Below are 20,948 nucleotides of genomic sequence, written 5' to 3'. Positions count from 1 at the left end.
CTGGGTCGAACTGTTGTTGGACACTTAAAAAACCAGAAGAAGAAAAGGCAGGTGCAAACTGGCATGTACTACTGCAAAACATGTGTAAAGTAGGTGTATAACATCTGTGCCTATAACTACACATACAGCATGTAACAAGATGGAACCCTGCAGCCTTTACTCAGGAAGCAGTGACAGCAAGGGATGATATCAGATTTAGTTATTTGTTTATCCAATAATGACTCTATTGAAAAAAGAAATATTACTTTGGGAATAAGAAAAGAAATTCAATAGGCACAGTCAATATACTCAGTGTCATCTAGCTGAAGTTAATTTCCAGTCCTGGTTCAGTAAGTGTGCAGCTACCTGAACAGGCACTATATACTGACCTGACTGACAATGGCAAGAGTACTCTGACACCTGAATAAATATGTGTACAAACCCCATCCTTACCCACTAGTAACTTTTTCTAATCTCTTTCCAAAATCATTCAGTGTCAGCGTCTTCGCTACCACCTGTAGTAAAATGTACTTAAGGGATTTGCTTCCCTTAAGTGAGGTCTTACTTACCTTAACTGATAAGGGCAAGTTCCATTCTGAACTCTGAACATGATTTCTTTATGGACCAGGCTGTACACGCATATCCTGTTAAAAATGGCTGAAGCAGCAGATTGTGTCCCCCGCTTTTAGTACTGTATGCTGTGGCATTAAGATTTAGCTCAACAGGACCTAAAGCTTAAACCATTTAAAACAGCACGGGACAAAAAAAGCACAAAAAGCCACACAGCATACACTGTATTACAACAGTAAAAGTACATTTCTCTCTCTCTCTCTCTCTCTCTCTCTGTGTGTGTGTGTGTGTGTGTGTGTGTGGAGGGGGGATTGGAGTGACCACAAGGTGGCAGTAGAACAGCATTCAATTTTCTGCAGTCGAGCGAGTGACTCATCGAAGGAGAGAAGCTGCAGCCTCTCCGACAGACAGAGGAGATAAAAACAACCAAACCTGCTGTATTGACCCCAGTCTCAGAGCAATATCTTATCTGCTAACCTTTCAGAATGGAAAGCACACAGTGGCTGCAGAGGCATCCAGATTTACTTGTTAAATATAAATAGAAGAGATCATGGGACAAAGCATCTCTAATAGAGGAGACGTAGAGGTCTGACATGCTGTCATGCTCTAAACCAGGCCAGCGGTCTATATCTTTGTTCAGACACTTTTTAGCTTGCCCTTGCTTCAAACCTTGCATCAAAGAAATCAATGATCTGATTTTGACTGACTAGTGAGAAGTGCACTGGTCAAGCCAGGCAATCCATTGCTATAGCTGACAATTTTAAAAGCGGAAGAGATGCCCCCTTAACGATTTTGAACAAGCTCACTTGCTGTGAGGTGGCTGGTGAGGTATAGTTATGTAAGACTGCACATTCAAGGATGGGACAGAGTTATGTTTTAGAGGCAGTTTTTCAACTGCCTGTTCACTGTAGCAGAAATAATGTTCCACAAAGGGTCTTATAGGCTTATGAATGTCAGAAAATAAACAGACTTATTGCATTATTTATTTCTGCTTTTATTAACTGGAAAAGCTATATTTTGATGAATATGAATCAAAGGTTGAAACTCATGCCCACTGCTATAAATGTGAGGTCCCTAAATTACTATATTTATTCCCATGTTGCCAAAGCAGTTTTTTATATTAACCTTTATCGGCAAATGTCAAACAATAACTCTTAATCTGACCGTGTATGTGCACATGCTATATATCTGTGTGTCTGACTACCATGCGTGTGTTTGTGTGTGTGTGTTTGTGTGTGTGGGGTTATGTGGGTGGCACCTGAGAGCAATAGGACAGCCAGGTGAAACGAGTGTGTGCTGTCCAAACCCTGCAGGGGCAAGCTAATCCTGATTCCTGATGTTAATCTGAGTATTGAGCTTCTGTACGGGGGGGCCATGCTGACACCTGATGGCGTGGAGGTCAAAGCAGTGTGTGTGTGTGTGTGTGTGCGTGAGTAATGCTCCTCCTGCCCTTTCCAAATGTCACAGAAGGGCCAACTCCTGAGGAGCGGACCCATAATGTGTACCCACACCTTATGGGTTTGTGTGTGTGTCATGATAATCTCCACTATTAAGCCCTTCAAACGTATCACTGCCACTGAAGTTTGCGTATATCTGCAGACTAAAAAGGCCCGCGAACATGTTTGCTTTCCGCTTGTGTGTAACTCTTTCTTCTGCAGCCCATTCTCTATTCTCTTATTGCATCTTTAATACCCATCGTCCGCAGCACAGTGCAATTCACAAACAAAGTCTTCAAAACAACATCTGCTTACCACAGCATTTCAAATAGATTTTCATATATCTTTCCCCAGTGGTTTAGAGTTAACCATTGATTTATATTCATGAGCCACTCCTAAAGTTAGAAAAAAAAAAGTCAAAATATATTCTGTCTGGCTTTCAAGTACTTACTTTATCAAGTGAATTGACTTTTTCTTACAGTGCTGTGTAACCCTAACTGATTTTTTTCCCAATGTTTTATGATGCAGAAGTGAGGCTGTTATGAAAAATTCAGTTTATACATGTGGAGTATTAAACACCGTCAGGTACTCAGAAATCCACAAGCCTGGCGAAGCATCATGAATTCCCATTAATGTTTTGATTAAGATGTATGCCTTCCCCATGTGACTAATGTGGGTGAAAAACAAAAATGAACGCTTCATGCTGGTGGATCCGGGCTAGCATTGTCCGCCTACAGTCTGTCACCAGTTGGTCCTCATTTATTTCTTGCTGCATTAAAAAATAGGAAAGAAAGAAAAATAATAATAATTAACAGAGCTGCAGAGCTTTCTTGAGAATTGCTGACCATCACTGCCAATAAGAAACAGAAAATGTATGTGTCAAACTTTGCTTTACAATACTAACGTTTGGCTTGGACTTCTCAGCAGCATACCAATTTCGCCATCTGGGAGTGTTGAGACACAAACAATGAAAAACTGCAAGCAAACACTGGTTGACACATTCCTTCTTTGCTCTTCGTTGCTTTTTCTCATTTTTGTTCCTTCCCTTTATTTTTGCCTGTGCGAGAGAGAGAAAGAGTAAGAGTCGTTACAATCATTAAGCTGTCCAGAATTACAGGTATAATACAAGATTGATTTTTCCATTAGCTACCACACTAAAATACAGCTTTCACAAAATTGTCAGCGTCTCAAACTGAGCAGGACCTGAGGTGGGTTTTTGCAAAACAAAACAATTTGTACAATTTGGAAAACATTAGATAAAAAAGAAAACAATTTAAATGTCTCTAATGCTTCTACGGCACATGCCGTGTATGGGACATCCTGATAAAAGGTTCATATTTACAGCTTTTAGAGTCAAACTCTGTGTGAGACTGTGACTGGCAGTGGCATTGATGGTAGGGGGCTGCACAAATAAAGCCAAAGTGCAGTTTATAAAACTGTTTCCATGACAATCACAACACGGCGGGCTGCCTTACCCTTTGAATTCCCACAATGACACAATACTGTAATTATTACAGCAACAAAAGTTCCACCTCAGGCAATTGCTACATTAGTATAAAAGAGGCTAAAACTTTTAGGCTTTACCAAGGGAGTAAAATACCTTCAGAGTTATAATGTTACATAACCTAATGTGGTACTAATGGTTTATAAGTGCAGGTGGAAAGCAAATGGACTATGTTTCACTTGTAATATTCCAATGGTGGAACTGTTAAAGGATAAGGCTGGTGATGTTCTATATTTGTAGTAAATTAACACATTTAAAATAAACTATAACAAACTGATCCCAGCAACATTTGCAAACATATAAAGTTGAAACCTTTTTTGTGCCATATCTTCTTCCTTTGTACCAGAAACATTTTTACATGTCACAGTCAAAAAAGCTGTAAATAGATGTAAGTGATTAAAGAAAACCCTCTTCCATCCATTTTCTTAACTGTTTATCCTGTTCAGAGTTGCTGAGCTATCGACTGAACCTATCCCAGCTGACTTTATGTAAGTGGCAGGGTACACCCTAGAGAGGTTGTCATTCAATCACAGGGGTAACACAGAGAGACAGTCAGATCTATGGCTAGTTTGGAATCACCAGTTAAGAATCACCAATTAACCTAACATGCATGACGCTTGACTGTCGGAGGAAGTCAGATTAAGCTGAAAACACAGAACGACCCCACCCAACCAGCAGGTTCAGAAAATAGATGGTGTAAAAGATGGCCATTGCTACTGCGACATCATCCGTTGGTTTTCACCACAGCCAGCCATCCATCCTCTTCCACTTATCCAATTCAGGGTCGTAGGGCCATCGCCAGCTTGGTTTAAAAAAATCCATCCATCCATCCATCATCTTCCACTTATCTAATTCCGAGTTGTGGGGTCACTGTCATCTTGCTTAAAAAAAACCCTGTATGTTTAGAGAGTGTTTGCTTGAAACGATACCATCACTGGTTGCTAGGGAAATATGTGTATTCTCTGACTGGCTGGCAGAGGTTCCTGGAATTTGCTGGCTCATGCAGCACCAAAAAACTTCCTAGTGATTACTTTGGTTGGTAGCAGATTGCCACACTTGCGTGTTGTTTTTCTGCAAATACTAGCTAAGCAGTTGAACAACTTCAGAGAAGCATGTCACAATTTGCAAACAGAGAAGTTTAACCTTCCAAGTAAAAGTTGTGCCTCAGAGCTGCAGCCAGCAAGTTTCACAAGGCACAACTTTACTTTGAAGGCAAACGGTCTCCATTTCCTGTCTGCACTAGACTTTTCACTGTTTCTCTACTCTACAGAGAATAGCTGGACATTTTCTCAGACAAGGTCTTCACTTCCATTCAAACTGCGATGTAGTTTCAGTATGCAAACGTCTCTCAGTAGAATCTACGCTTTTGAATGAATTGACTTATACGTGATCCATGTTTTGAGGAGCACTCATTTGGATCTCAGATGCAGGCTGAGGAGAAATGTTGATGTGCAAGCTGTTTGGTTTGTTTTTTTGATAGTTTTCCCACTGCTTCTCCCTCATTTTTTGGCATTCAGTCAGTGAAGGTAAACCATCAGGGAACATTCCAGACAGTTTTTAAGCTTGACCATCATCCTAATAAGCAAGTTGGTCCAAAATCACACACCAATCAACTTTGTCACACATTTTTAGCAATATGCTACCGATCAAAGCGATCCCAAGGAGGTTTTTGCCAACCAGTTGAGAAATGCATGCTTCTTCCTAGCCACCAGTGGTTGGCCTGTGGGACTGGGACTCCAACAACCACTCACATCTAGTTTGGGAATATGCATTTTTCCCTCATAACCAACAGCTACCAGATGGTTGCAGACTGCTCTCTAGGCCTGTGGGAGTGGGACCTTATTGACCTGATTCTACATTATTAGTCTTATTGTTACATGTTCAAAATGATGATTTATTTCAAGTTTAACAGCTTCTGGGTTGGTGTGATTTTACTGATCTGGAAGTTGTGTTCATCGTTATACTATTTGTCGCAACCTTTTCCTTTGTGATCTTAGTGCTAACCACAGCACCACTGAGCCACCCACTAAGACTTTCTTAATTGTATTGAGCTGCTTCAGTTTCAGGGCTGTTAGACTCTGTAGGCTGCTTCAATGTCACAGAGTTGTGGGAGACAACACTGTGGCACTAACAGAAATGAGAGGTTGTGGTCAAATAGTTAAAAGTACCTTTCTACCTTTTCCTAAAAACTTTTTCTTAACCTCCATGGAAAACACCATAAGGTCACAGAAAGATGTGAAGGAGAATTCAGATGGACTGATGAAAAAAAAAAAGCCTGTGGTGCACAGAGAAATCCAACTGCACTTGCACTAGACTACTTAATTATGCAACAGCAGATGTTGTTTACGTGGGGCTGCTGTGGAAAAATAATGTTTCAAAGATGGACTACAAAAAATCACATCTTAGCGGTTTGCCCTGCGTGTTCTTACTGTGTCGTTTTGTGTAATTTATACAAAGTGGACAAGCATAGTTTCTCTATTTTCTCTTCCCGCTGACGAGATGATCCAGTTTGACATGTGCTTTTATTATAGCAACTAAAGCTTGTCAAACTTAAGTTGGACTACATTTTACAAGTGATAAATAGAACAGTAATTATCACGATGATTTATATAACCCGTTAGCAATGATGATCATTGGGGTTTGTTTATGGTTGGGTGGTGTGTCACTTTGAATTTTATGAGATAACATTACACAGATACACTGGATAGGTGGTCCATTCATGTGTCACAGCTGTGGTTGCATACCTTCTCCTCTCAGCATTTGCTTTCCCTTTCCTTGTGACTCTTGTTTTCTTTACTTGTCTGTCTTGTCTGTTTGAATGTCATAGGTGTAGCAAACCCTTCATCTTCCCACAGCTCTGCTCCAATTAACATGCACAACTGTTGCCAATCAAACCAGCAGTATATCTATTGCTAGGCCTCCAGTCACTCTTATTCAGGTGTGTCTGTTTTGTGTTTTCTGCTTAGAAGTAATTTTATTTTCTTGTACTTGGACTACTCCACCTCCTCGACTCCCAGCCCAGCCAAGCTGCAACTTCTCTTCATCTGTCTGCCTGCTTCCTAGTCTTAACTTCTTCGTTTGTGTACAGCTCTATTTACCTGCTTGCCATCAGCTACCAAATCAGTCCACCTGCAAGCTCTGCCAGCTGAGCCTACTGCTGTGCTTATTCACGCTCCAAAGAGCCATCTAATCTTCCTCTGATCTAACTTGAGTGTAATTACAATAAAAACGTTTCCTAATTGACAACTTGTGTCTGCATGTCTGGCTCAGTCCAGACGTTATCATTCAGTTGTCACTTTTAGGTTAACCTCACCTGCACCTAAAATGTGCTTGTTCACCTAATATTCAACTAAGGCAAAAAAAAAAGAAGTAAAAATACCCAACCCCCCCAAAAGCTTCCTGACAAAAGCTGGCTGCTATCTGTGATGTGCAGTTTTAAAGATGTACTGTACATCTTCATTACAACAACTAATGTGCTTGGTGCTGAGTGCCAAAAACTGGGTAGTGAAGTTGGCTTTTGGTTTTTATTGGATTTATTGATTATAGAGTAAAGGACACGAAGCAGCTGCAATATTAAAACCACTGACAGTTAAAGTGAATGACATTGATCGTCGTGTTACACCGCAATGCTCTGCTGGGAAAGATCGAGACCTGGCACTCATCTGGATGTTACTTTGACACGGACCATCCATGTAAACATTGCTAGAGACCACACACGTACACATTTATGCTTCACGTGGCAACAGCACGCTTAGACATCGGGGCTTCCCCCATTAGGATCGCGTGCATCTCAGGAACAGCTTGAAGAACATGCCAATGAGCCTAAGGTGACCCAACCTCCATAACACCCCAGATCACAGGTCAAACATCCACAAGACCTCAAAGATCTGTTGCCAATTTCCCTGTGTCAGAGGTCCAATGTTCATTCCGACAGGCCAGAGGTATTAGTGGAAGGTGACCTCCACAATATTGGAAAGGCTGTTTTAATGTTATGATGAACTCATGCGAATAGAGAAGACCCACCCTGTTTTTATATTTTAAATGAGAGAAATTGGTATTTTATAAGCTAAGAGTGCCTGAGTCATCCATGGTATAAATATACTAAAAGTACTGCTAATCACTTGCTAATAAAACGACAAAAATGGCCCAGTCCCACTAAAGCCTCTCATATCCACTCATCTATTTCTGTTGTGTGCCAAACCACTACAATATTTTTGTGAAGTCCTCTTATGTTCTGGGGTGGGTCACTTTGGCTTTTCTACAACAACTAGCTGAACTCTGTTGTAACAGATGTCGTGGGAACACTAAGGGTCAGCCATTTGTGTATTTGTGATTGTGTGTGTGCTCGCATGTGTTTCTGTGCCCTATTCTGTGAGAGAAAGAGAGATTGTGTGCTTAATTTATTCAGGAATTCCCTGGATATCAGCTGGCACACATTACTTTCCCAGCCTCTCTCATAATCCTCTTCCCTTTTTATAAGTGTTTCCCAGACCAAAATGGAAAACCAATTGAATAATGAAGTATAATCTCATACAATACATCACATATTTTCCCTTCGCAAATAAGGCAAACAGAGCATCTTAACACACTGTTTAGTTGTGATATTAAGGTTAAAGAAAACAGTATAAAAACAGTAGAATAGGCACATTCATTTTCTAAACAATACCTTGCTATTTGCTTTATGCTTAAGAGTGGCTCTTTACTTTAGTGGTTTACACATTCGCTTTACAAGCATTAGATCCCTTCCTGACACAGTCCCTTTGGGGTTGTGTCAGTGTAAAAACTGCCATATCAAAACATGCGGCACTACCTGCTGTGGTGACCCCTTGTGAATAAGAAATCAGCCAAAAGTAGCTTTCTGTGTGCTCGTTAATAATTTTTGCTAAGAGCATAAAATGACTATAACATATACTGAATGTACAATTTAAAGTCATTTGGAGATATTTTCCATCCACCTGGTAAATGTGGGTCCAACAGTCATTCTCCTTTTATCTGTTTCCACCCACAAGTGAGAAAAAATAAATACTATACGTGTCATTACCCTCGATGCTCTCCTAAGTGGTTGCTAACATCTTGTCTCCTTGCAAGTAGTATCCATGGCTTTATCAAACCTTTGCGTGTGCCTGTGTGTGTGTTTTTGTGTGTGTGCGAAGACAAGTGCTTGCTGCTGCTTGAAACAAGGTTGATAAGCATTGGTGGGCTAAACAATTAGCTTAAGGAGGCTAAAAAAAAGAAGCAGTGAAAGGAGCAGGTGAAACACTGAGCTGGTGATAATTACTGTATCTGTGAGGTTGTCACTGTGAGCGGCAGCCTCACATTACAAATGGGGCTATTCATTTGGTCAACTGCAAAATAGACAAATAAATAATTCAACACACTCTCTGCTCATTCGTAGTCAGAGTCATTACTAGAACGTTTCTAAAAATACTGACTGAGTAGTACCTAAAGTTATTTACATACTATAAAAAATATAAATTGCAGCCTGAGCAAAGCAATGAGATTTAGTTTATCTGATAGGTAGTTATAGAAACAAAGTTCGTGCTGTTGCATAATGAATGCGGTCCTCAAAGAAGTTGGTGCTCTGGCCTTGGAGGCTGAATGCAAAGGATCAAGCTATCTTTGATTCTGGGTTAGATTTAAGAGTCATCGTGAGATGATGATTGCCTCTGTCCAGAGTTCCTAACTCCACCCACTCTCCCCTTCATCTCGCCCCGCTGAAGCCTCTGCGGGGCTGAGCACATGCAGCTGTAGATCATTCAGAAGACGATCCAGTAAATATTCATTTATACGCTCACAGCTGTGTATGCTTAAGTATCTAACCATGTCTCGATCTATGCATATATATGACGGATGACTTAGTGGCTTGGTGAAAGCATGCTTTCCTCCATCTATCAAAAGATCTAAAAATCACCAAGATTGCTACAAACTGTTACCAAAGGTTTTGACATTGACATTAAAATAATGAAAAGACAACACAAAAAATGAGCAATGTTGGGTATTGTTCATTCCCATGCTGATGCTACATTTATTTTTATGTAATAATTATGAATGTCGCTGCTGCTTCACAGAATATCTGTTTTAAGATTTCATATCATTATTTTGCTTGATAATTATGAAATTATAAGGCCATTAATATCAGACAGTGCTCAGGATGACTATTGACATATGAGGGTGCTTGAATCATCCACCCTATAGTGAGTGTGAGCTGTTGCCCTCAGGTCATGTTTTCAGGGCATGTCTCATCCTAAGTGCTGCACTTAATGGTTTCACACTTGCACTTTTGCTCTTATCTACTTTTCTTGCATTACTTCTCTGATTTATTGTTGCTGTTGTTGATAATGTTGCCCCTGTGTCTATAGTCTTCTGTTATGCAAACTCTTGCTGCAGATCAACTATTACCAAGTGGGACACTAACAATAACCTTGAACCTTTCCTAATGACTTTTGTGTATTTGCCTCTTTGTTTTTCCCCTTTCCTTTACTAAATTCTTCTGTTCACCTACCTGCATTCTTGTGTTACTCCCTTCTCATCTCCTCTTTGCATCTTTCCTTCAGATGACTTTTTCAGATAATTTGCTTTTTTCCTTTTTTCTTTTGTATTATTGTTAGCTGTTTTGTTTCTTCACGTTCTGTATTTGGTCCTTCTTTGAAGCACACACAGCATAAACAAGGCCTCACACTAGTGGTCAGTTGAAATCCTATATCAAGCAAGAATGGGAAAACATTTCACTTTCAAAGCCGTGGCAATTTGTCTGCTTGGTTCCCAAACACTTACACGAGTGATGTAACGCTCTGGTAAACATGCCCCTGCATCATCGCTTTGGAACGTTTTGCTGGCATCAAATCTAAACAGAGTTTCTATTTTTAAAAGGATAAAACGATCAGTTTAATAAACGAGTTGCATTTTGGGGGTTTTTCACCTTTAAAGAATGAGAAAATGGGGTTTCTCATGTGTGCATATAGTGTATACACACATGGTTACACACAGCATCTAAAGTAGCAACGCAGCTGAGTTACAGCAAGGATTTTGGGATTCCTAGTTCTACATATCTGTTTAGACAACCAATAGTGACTTTAAAATGTGCCCACAGGCCATCATAACAGCTTGAAAAGTACAATTTGGGAAATCACGGATGAATAATATGTATTTCATTTCTTCATTATGTTGTTTAACACTGTTGTTTAACTGCTTAGAATAACACACCGTTATTCTTTTTTATTTTTATTATTTTTTAATGCAGATCCAGTGTTTGGTTTGTGCTATTGACCCTAACTGAATAATGTTTTTAGATCAGTAAACACACTTATCAGCACCAACCCAATATTTCGAATATAAAATAAGCCACACAAAACAAAAGTAAGACAAAGGTAAATCATTAAAGCAGAGATGTAACTGAAAAATATTTCAAGGACACACAGATGTACACATTTTCTGTATGGAGTAACATAATAGGGTATAACAGGAGCATCATAGACTGGCAGAGTTTCTCAGAAGTAAAAACGGGGAGGTTTTCAGCACTGTGTGAGAAACTGCAAATGCTTTAATAATTTAATAATAACTCTTCTCAGCCTCAAGTTGCAATGAATTTGGGAGTTTCATCATCTGTATTACATAATATCATTTAAAGATTGTGGGAATCTGGAATAACCTCTGTACACAAGAGACAAGACAGAAAACCACTTTTGTACAGACATGATCATCAGGCTTTCATGCTGCACGGCATTAAAAACACACAGGATTGCGTGGTGGAAGTCACTGCATGCGAAATGCTTCTATATTTTAAGACACTGACAAGTAAATTTATATCGAGATTAAACTGAAACTTGTACAGTATGTTATTGGATATTTGTCTAAAGAAAATTCTTTACTTGTTTTTGAGTACTACTTAAATAAAAACATGCTTTACTCTTAATAGGAAACCAATAAAATTTCTATGTAGCTTTTTTCCCCTTTTCCAAAGTTTTTATTTTCATGTGACTGTATTGCCTTGAAGCGATGCCTGAACCCAGCTGAGCTGAACACAAACTCTGTACTTCAGACATATCAAATTCACAACTTCTGCCACCCAACCCTTCAATCATTGTCTCCTTTTAACTTCTGCTTTTTAATATCACTTTCACTTTTGCTATCCTCACACATCTCTTAACAGAACACTCTCTCACCCTCTCTCCTACACACACACACACACACACACACACACTCACACTGTCTCATTTCCTCACACACAGAGCAATCTTTTCAAAATCACTTCTCACATCTTTGCCCTCCCCATTTATGAGCACTTTATTGAGAAGCGGAGAGGTGGCAGAAAAACAGACATAATTGCCTTGGGTGGTAAGTTATTGGAAAATGGATGAATTGCTTTCTTCAGGGAAGATCTGTGAGAGTGTCAGGAATAAAGAAGGCTCCCTAATAACACTGAAGGTCAGGTGCAGGGATGTTGGGAGTAAGGAGGATGAATACGCACACATAGGATTTTCTCTCTCTTCCTTTCTCCATAGACAATTTATCAGTGTGCATTTTGATGACAATGTGTGCTTTTGTGGGGCACATGTGTATGGATAAGTGTTAAGGGTGGGGGATTTCAGCAGTTAAGGTAAGGTACCTTTTGAATGGGTCAATCAAGGTCACCCAGTGATAAATGGTGACCTGTCCAGTTAACCAGATAAGCTCCAGCCCCTTTGCAATCCTAAACTACAAAAACAGTTTGGTGGAAAGATGGATGGATGGATGGATGGATGGATGGATGGATGGATATATCAAGATCTATATCTTGAATCTCCCACAATGAGATTCAGTTCCATGAAGTGTGCAGAGATACGGAAAAGAATCCTGCTGAGACAGACACACACTGTCGGCCTAATAAGAGTATCATTCTGTGGAGCTTTTATCACGTCTGCTTGCATGTTGTGTGTATTTTGTATCACTTTGTGACATATTCATTGTCTTATATCCAACTAAATCAAGTTTCGTTTTAGCATTTGGGGAAGTACATCACATACCAAAGGTGAATAATTGAGTGCTGCATCTTAATAGGAGGAATGTCACATTGTTTATAAGGTTTCCGTATTGGTGTAGTTAAATGAAATGCCTCATTCTGCAGTCAGTGTTGTTTCCACATTTTGGTGCTGCCTGTGGCTGCAAAATAAAAATAAAATGTTTTTTTGTATATTTGTTGTTTGTTTTTTTTTCCTACTTCCAGTGAATTCTGTTCATTTCTTTTCAATAACTTATATTAGTGGTGATTTAATGAGCATATGGTCACACCACTGTCAAAAGTAGAAATACTTCAGTCTCTAAATTGCATTTCTAAACCATGCTGGCTATTTTCCTTTACCAAGAGTTATTACCAGCCACTTGACATAGGATCAGATATTTGTTCCACCGCTACTGCTTATTGTATTATGTATATATGCTTACTGTATATACCGTAAGCATATATACCGCATACACACACACACAACAAGGTGGACATGATGAATGATGAGAGTCATCTTCTGATTAAACTCAGTTCACAGATGCAGTAAATATTAATAAACATTTTCTTTTTAACAAGTGTGCTTTATTTTTTAAGAGTTCTCTGAAGGAACATAATACTAGTGATCATGTTCTCGATAATTAAGTCACAGGGATTATAGCCAAGTAGTAAGTGATTTCAAAGAAATCATATGCAACCTTATCCAAGAACCATACTTTAGGTCACATTAAGGAGTTACCAACCAAGATAAGTGCAGCTGAGGCAATAGGCATCTTGCTGAGATTTGTCTGATTGTTAACTGTTATTTTGAGCAAATGTTTACAAATCATTAACACTATTAAACTCACAGTATGCTCAAAACCAAAGCTGATTTCATGTAAAATATCAGGCTTTCTGCAACTGGTTCTCTTTGTGTCAAGTCCTGTCAAGATGGCACAAAAATCACTGAACTTCTGAAAAATGATACAAGGAAAGATTCTCTGCTATGCTAAGTGGCTGTCATTCTGTTACACTTAAAACATGACATGACCTCAGATTGCAGAGGTCACTTAAACCTACTTCAAACTCCTGCCCCCATCTAATCTCCAAATCAAGGTCCAAAAGCCAGGGACTGCATTTATGAAAATATTGATAAAAAATATATATACTTGAATTTGGAGTTAAAGCAATTTCCAGTAGCGCTGACTTCAAAAAAGGTGCTGAGAAGTCAAAGAATTAAGCACATATGATCTACTTAAATTGGTACTACTATCTAAATATGGTAGATTTCCCCTCATATAAGAGAACAAATAAGGGTTTAGTCAGGGATACCTGTGAATCGAAAGAGAAAAGGCGATGTTTTTTTGAGGGTGAGATCATAGTAATGTTAGCGAACATCCAAGCCAGGCAAGACATATTATTCACGAAGACTGAATATTGGGTTGCCAACAAAGCCAAACACACAACTTTAGAGTACTCTGAATTAAGGGAATATCTACAGCTTATAGGTGGATAAGATATGAAAAAGTGAAAATGTGGCAAAAAAAATTCACATATTTACCATGATTGAGATTGGTAGACCATATCTTTGTTAATGCAACAACAAGAATGTCTACACATATTTCAAACTTTGTACATGCACCCAGGTATAGTTTAGTCGTAGGTGAATCATCTGAAAGCCTGTGGTCTTTTCTGTGTATCCCCTGCATGACCAAACATGTCTTGAGAACATTCAAAAGATCTACTGCAAACACTCCTCCTTCTTAGATGCTCAGTCAAAGTCATTTTCATCAACATCAGCTCCTACTCTCAAATTAGTCAGTGATAACAGATGGATCCTTTATTTTTTTAAAAAAAAATGTAAATATAACTCTATATCTCCACATCCAGCACATCCAGCAGTCCTGTGTCAGTAAGTACAATGCTTCCATAGCTAGATTTCCTGTGACCAATCAGTAAGCAGTGCTTGAGAGTGCAAGAATGCCAGAAAATGTTACAGCACCAAGCAAGCGTTTGGAGAAACAAAGCAGTCATACTAATTAAGGTGGCACAAGGTTGGTTAGCACTGTTTTCTCAGAGCAAAAAGGTTATGAGTTCAAACCTGCAAGCTGGCTGGGGCCTTCCTGTGTCTCTGTTGTCACAGTGTGGGTTAACTCGGTATTCCAGCTCCACCCGTCACTCCGGAGACAGGCATTTTAGTGATATGGTGATTCTAAAATGTCTGTAGGTGTAAAGGTGGCCCTGTGATGGACTGGTGGCCTGTCCATCCATCTGTCACTGACTCTTGCCTAATGGCAGATGGGAGAGACTCTGAACAAGCATACAGGGTATATATAGAAATGGCAGTAATTCCCAAACAGTTAATAATGCTATACCTTTTTTGTAAAAAGCCTGTAATCATAGCTGAGTATTGATGGTCTGGTTGATTTAAAATGAACTGTAGTAACATACGGAGGCAAAATTACAAAAAACCTAAGTAACAAATACTCATAGATGTAACTGCAAAAAAGTGTGATTTTTTTTTTAATGAGTTGGAAAAAGAAGATGGGTTTAAACTATGGAGGCTGAAGTTGAATTCACAGCATCTTAAATCCCAAGATCTCCAGCAAGACCTACAGTGGAATCTGGGATTCTTTTTTCAATGGGGGTATTTTTCCCTTATGTGTGCAAACTGAAATAATAGTAATATCCTAATCTCCTGAAAGTGAGGACAATGTATCAAGTCAAAGATTTTTCCTTGCTAATTAAAAATGAATGTTATCTTATTGACACCTGTGTCTTTATTCGATAGAGATATTGGAGCGACTTGAGAATAACATTCAATAATGTCCTGTCATTTCCTTTGTCTAATATTACTGGTGTGAGATGTTTTAACTTGTCCAGGACACAGTAAAAAAGTTGGTACTACTTCCTACAAACTATATGAGAACACATGCAGGCAGGAACAAGTCGAGCTGTAAAGACCAGATGTGGCTTGAATTTAATTTTAATATTTTCTTTGAACGAGTGGTGTAACATATAGTTTCTAATTAGAGAATTTAGGTGTCATACCCCAAATATGGTGTTTAATTAGACTCTAACTGTGTTTGCTTACCGTCTCCAAAAAAACATATTTCTAGTTTCTGTCAAATTTAATTTTAAAAAGTCCATCTTGTCACCCACTATAACTCATTTTACAATAATAGTGCTTTCTCTCTAACATTCATATACATTCACACCCCAGTGAATACATCACAGAGCAACTCGGGGTTTATTTGGCCCAAGGACACAGAAGCAGCTGGGCATCAAACCAGCAACACTAAACTTATGAACAACAACATAAGTGAAGACAGTCAGCTACAAGACTTTTGACCTGCACATTATCACCCATTTCCATTCACGCTTTTCAACCCTACATCAGCTTATCGACACAAAAAACCAGAGTCACTCTAGAGCCCTTCTGGTAATTAAAAAGTGATTAGTGGTCAGAAGAGCAAATTGTGTAATCACTAGTTACCAGGAAGCTCCCCTCCTGTGTAAAGGCAGATCCCTGGTAACTAATACCTCCAAGAGCTTCGAGATGGTTTATTAGATGCGTATTGTTCCCCCTAATCGCTAATGCATATTAGACAAAAAAAGGGAGCTCTCACATTAACCTCACACAAACACATATCCTTGAGAGAGAAAAATCCTTAAAGGCAGAAAATGACTTCCATAAAGAAAAAAAAACTCTCTCTCTTAGACCTAACCTCTTATTGTTGACATAACTAATGCTCGAAATCACGGAGTCAGTAACATTTTTTATTCCACTAAAAGTCCAATCCCCAATACACAATGTTGAGTTATTTTGTTACCACATGTTCCTTTGTTACCTTGAACAGAAAGAATCCACTCTGTCGAGCAGCTGCCCCTCTCCAACAGGCTGACCCGACCTTCAGCGAAACCATTCACCGTTAGATTCATCATGGCATCCTCACCATTACTGCAACCCATTGGCACATGAGTGCCTTCCATAAACTGATAACATGGTGCAAGTCTAATTTCTCCTCCTCGGCGAAATTGGATTTCACTAAATCCCAAATTTACCTCCTCAATTACTGGCTGCTTCAGGTAATGTTCAGCTTTTCTCCTCTGTTTAATTTAACACAATATTACAGTGTAATATTGTGTTTTCCTTTCTGACAATCACACTCCCAATTAGTGTGCTGATTGTTTGTGTTTCTTTTCATGCCTTGTGTCTGTCTGTGTGGTAGTTAGTGGTTAGATTTCCTTGTTAGATTGTAAAATTAATATGTGGATATATAAAGTTCAAAACCAGAGCAGCTTATTTTTGTTTTCATATTTAGTCTTTTAAGTAGATAAGTAAGTTTTAAGTAGTTAAGATTGCTGCTTTTCATTTGCATACTTTCCCTAAAGACTCATTTATGAATCTCTCTGACAGGCCACCAGGAAGCGTTTCATCGCAGTTTATTACAAAAACCATATAAAACTATTTTGATGGAAAAATAGTCAGGTTATATAAGAATTTTGCATAATCAGTTATAAAACTATACAAATCTGATTTCCCTACAGGCTAGGTATGTTGAGAATATAGCAAGAGAGTAATGTGAGGAAGAGAAGCATAAGTGAGGTAAAGAGATGCGGTGTCACAAGATGGGATTTGTAAGAGCTGAAACCTAATTGTAAGCCTAGACAGGCAATAAACAACAGCAGTGCTAATGTTCTGAGATTCTGTTTTTGTCTACAGGCAAAAGATGACACTTGCCTTCTATAATTGATCCCATGTGAACACACAACCTATTCGTAAACATCCATCTGTACCCATCTACACGTAGTGGAAAGGTGGCATCTTTTCAATAGCTGATCGTCAAAAGGACAAAAAAAATCCTCAGAATAGTCAAACAGGATGATGCAATTTTAGACTATAAACAGCTCCTGATATGAAATTGTAATAACAAAGAAGCTGAAAAATTCATTCATCCTCTAAATCATCACTTGCCCTTTTTGCCCTCAGGTAGATGGTACAGTCTCCTCTGAAAGGGACAGCATTGCATAAAACAATTATTTCTCCTACATCGATTAAACCTGAAACTACAGGCATAGCAATATTTCTTTGAATTCCCTCAATCTGGCACTTAAAATTGTCCAAGGTTTTTCAGATCTTTTGCAGCTAATATGCTATATTTAAACATTTTCATTTTTTTGTAGGTAATATGGAGCTATTTGAATGTGTCTCCATACCAACATACACACCAAACAGACACACACATTTCCCTAAAAATTCTCTAAGAGTTTCTCAGTGGGAAATTGGGACAAACTGTTCTGGCAGGGGAAAACGTCTGTGCTCAGAGAGCAAAGCTAACTGTTTGGCAGCCAATGAAGCGAACGGGCAAGCTAGCATGTGCAATGAAGTGACCGCACACACACATGTGTGTTCTAAAGTAGCAAGCCACAGTGGCAGATGTAAAAAGGGTGATGTCTCACTGTAGCAGGTTCTTTCTGTGTGTTCATGCTGGTCCTATTATCCTGAGAAATGGAGGGAGAAATGGCTAAATTTGGTAAACAACAAAAGGTAAACAAAATCTCTGTCATGAAGGAAGTTGTTATTATTACCTGAAGAGAAACAGTAACTCAATGTTTGGGAGAGAAGAGATAAGAGTTTAAAATCCAATTTAAAAAAAAACAACAACTTGAAAATAGGATGTTCAGGAATAAAGAAGACAAGATTTGAAAGGAAAAAAAGACATAAAAGTAGCTGGGAATAGTGAGGCAGAAAGGAGGCGAGAAGAGGAAGCATACAACAGGGGAGAGGAAGTAGGAAAAGGAAGAGAAAAGCAGAATAAAGGGATTTTTGCTTTTTGTTTTTTTTTCTTACATTGATTCAGTCTCTATTTCCCCCACTGCTCCTCTCATGGGAACTAAGTTCTGAGTTGCCTGAGCTTTTTTGGAGGTGTTGAGTGTTTACCAGTGTGTGTTTGTGTGTGTGTTTGTGTCAGTCCATACATATGAGTGGGAGGTGGTAAGCTGAGCAGGTGTATGAGGAACAAAAGAGCAGGGATGATCAGTGACTCAGCTATCGCCATGCTGTGTGTGTTTGAGCACATTTGTGAAAGCATTTAAGTGTGTGTGCGCGCATGCACGCATGAGAAACAGAGAAGGAGTGTAATAAAGCAGTCCACCTGGGGGATTTGTCAGGGGAAGCAACACACTGCAAAACTCACTTAATGTACAAGTGAATACACACACTCTGAGCGAAAAACTTCAAACAAACACACACATGTGCACACACTCGCTCTCACACACACATACAGCACTGGATTATGTTGATCTTTGTAAATTCCAGAAGGCACTCAGTAATGCAAATATGCTTCTGATTGTCTCTTAGTTTGAGGTGAAGAAGGTGTTGTTGACAAGCAGAAAGCCTCCCAAAGCTTAGTTTCTATGTTTTGAACTTCAGCTTTCATGAATTGCCACTGTTGTTAAAATCAACACACACACCTCTCTCCTCGCCCCTTTACCTTGGCAACTAAATAACATAAGGATATGGGAGCACAGTTCAGTGTACAATGCAAACAGCAATCAAATCAAAAGCAGACTTACGCTTTCAGCACTCACAATCCCCTGATAGTAGAGATGACACTGCGTAGAAGGGAGATGAACCAAATCCTGTTCAATTCCAATTTCTCATAAAGCCACTAAGCACTGCTGTTTCACAGTGAAAACTACGGTTAACTAAATAAAAGAGAAATGAACCAGATTCAGAGCATCAGGAGACTTGAAAAAATCCTAGAAATGTTCCTACTGCTTTTGAACTACTTGATCGCTTGATCGCTGACGTCAGAATTTCCTACAAAGGTGAGATGTGCGGCTTGTTCTTTCAGCTTGTTAAACTGCAGTTATGCACCAAGGCTGCTGTCTGTGACATCCTCCAGTTAGAAAGCTTAGCAATGAAGGGTTTCTCTAAAAAAATTACAAGCACAATTTCATGTCTTTGTAATAATGGTACAGCTGCTGTATAGGGCTGACAACCCTGAACTCATTCACTGCATCATTCAAGTAGAACAGAGTCGGTAGAACTAGTTACAGAGCCACATTATTTTCAAATATTTATTGACAAAAACTCCAAAAGGCTGCTACTAATCTCAGTTAATGCCTCCATGCAGATGACAAGCTGCAAGAAAGCAGAAAAAGTCCACCATGAAAGCGTTCTGATATTTAAGACTTCATTGTAATAGAATATTTATTTGTCACTGCTTCAAACTCACAGCATTTTATTCTGTTGAAATATTGAAGTTGGAAAAATAGCACTGAGGACTCCTAAAAGTTACAAGTTCACTATTTAGTTATTTAATGTAACTGTGTGTGTGTGTGTGTGTACGCACGCACGCACACACACACACACACACACACACACACACACACACACACACACACACACAATGCATGACAAACTTGTGTGTATATATTTAGTGAGTTCATGTTGAGCCTGTGTCTGTTATCCTATGCCAGATTGGCTTTTGTGTGATATTCAAGATGTTTTGGAGGATACACAAATTGTAGGTAGGTGGTGTGTTGTGAGCTGGGTCGTGGATGTTTAAAGCTGCTATAGTCAAAAAAACAACAAAAATAAATACCCGTAAGGAAATGCAGACAAGTGGTTTAAAAAAATGTAATAAATATTTTTTTTTTCTTCTTAGCAGCAATTATTACTTATTACCATCTGCTTCTTCTCTACTCTGACTAACTTGTTGACACTCCAAACAAACAGTGGAGGAAGATTATTTATTTATATATTTTTTTTTGATAAAAAAAAAAAAGAAATGAAATTATTAATGACAATGTTTCATTTACATAAGCTGCCAAACAGCACTAAGCTTTAAATTAAAGTTTTCAACATGTTGGCGCAGTCTTAGATTCATATGTAAAAGATGAATATAGCCGTGCATCATGTCAGCTATTGGTTTGCGTCCGTGTTGCGATCTAAGTCTATTGAAAGCACATCTCCGGAGCAACAGAGGACAGTCCATGCTGATATGACAAAAATTGTAGGTGAGCCTGTTCTCAAGCATTCCCTGCTTTATTGTCTATTTTTGTCCTCATGAAACCATAATTTAAAAAATAACTGTAATTATGTACTCAAGAGGACTTTAAAAGATGCTACTAAATAGGGCCTGCATGTTGTTGCTGTTGTTTTATTAGTATATTTTAGGTTTTTAACCTTTATCATGATAGTGGAGAGAAGACAGGAAAACTGGGCAAGGAGAACATAAGCTTTTTTTGTAGTTTTTTAGTCATCTTAGCTATTTGTATGATTTTTATAATATTTTGGTGATTTTTTGGAAAGAAAAATAGGATATTTAAGTGATTGTTATTTATTTCTGATTGACTCATTCTTTAGGATTTGATGTAGTATGATCATACTGCATTTTCCTCACTAAGACTTCAAGACAGAGAAAAAAATAAACAGGATCAAGTAACCATCACAGTGCCAGAGTTGGACAGCACTGTCAACAAGAAACACCCA

At 38.7% G+C, this 20,948-nt stretch overlaps 1 long non-coding RNA gene across 1 annotated transcript; it reads right to left on the bottom strand.

The window, feature by feature from the left end:
• Positions 1–1,622: 1,622 nt before the first annotated feature.
• On the bottom strand, positions 1,623–19,314 carry LOC146385473 (uncharacterized). The gene is made up of 3 exons (XR_014800379.1): positions 19,025–19,314; positions 2,890–3,042; positions 1,623–2,754 (listed from the first exon to the last, which is right to left on the bottom strand). It is a non-coding gene; the product is annotated as an uncharacterized LOC146385473 (long non-coding RNA).
• Positions 19,315–20,948: the final 1,634 nt, after the last annotated feature.

The sequence above is a fragment of the Perissodus microlepis genome, chromosome 6, assembly GCF_051167445.1.
Source record: "Perissodus microlepis isolate ML-2025 ecotype Zambia chromosome 6, ASM5116744v1, whole genome shotgun sequence".
NCBI classification, from domain to species: Eukaryota; Metazoa; Chordata; class Actinopteri; order Cichliformes; family Cichlidae; genus Perissodus; species Perissodus microlepis.
This window is presented reverse-complemented; position numbering and strand designations above follow the sequence as displayed.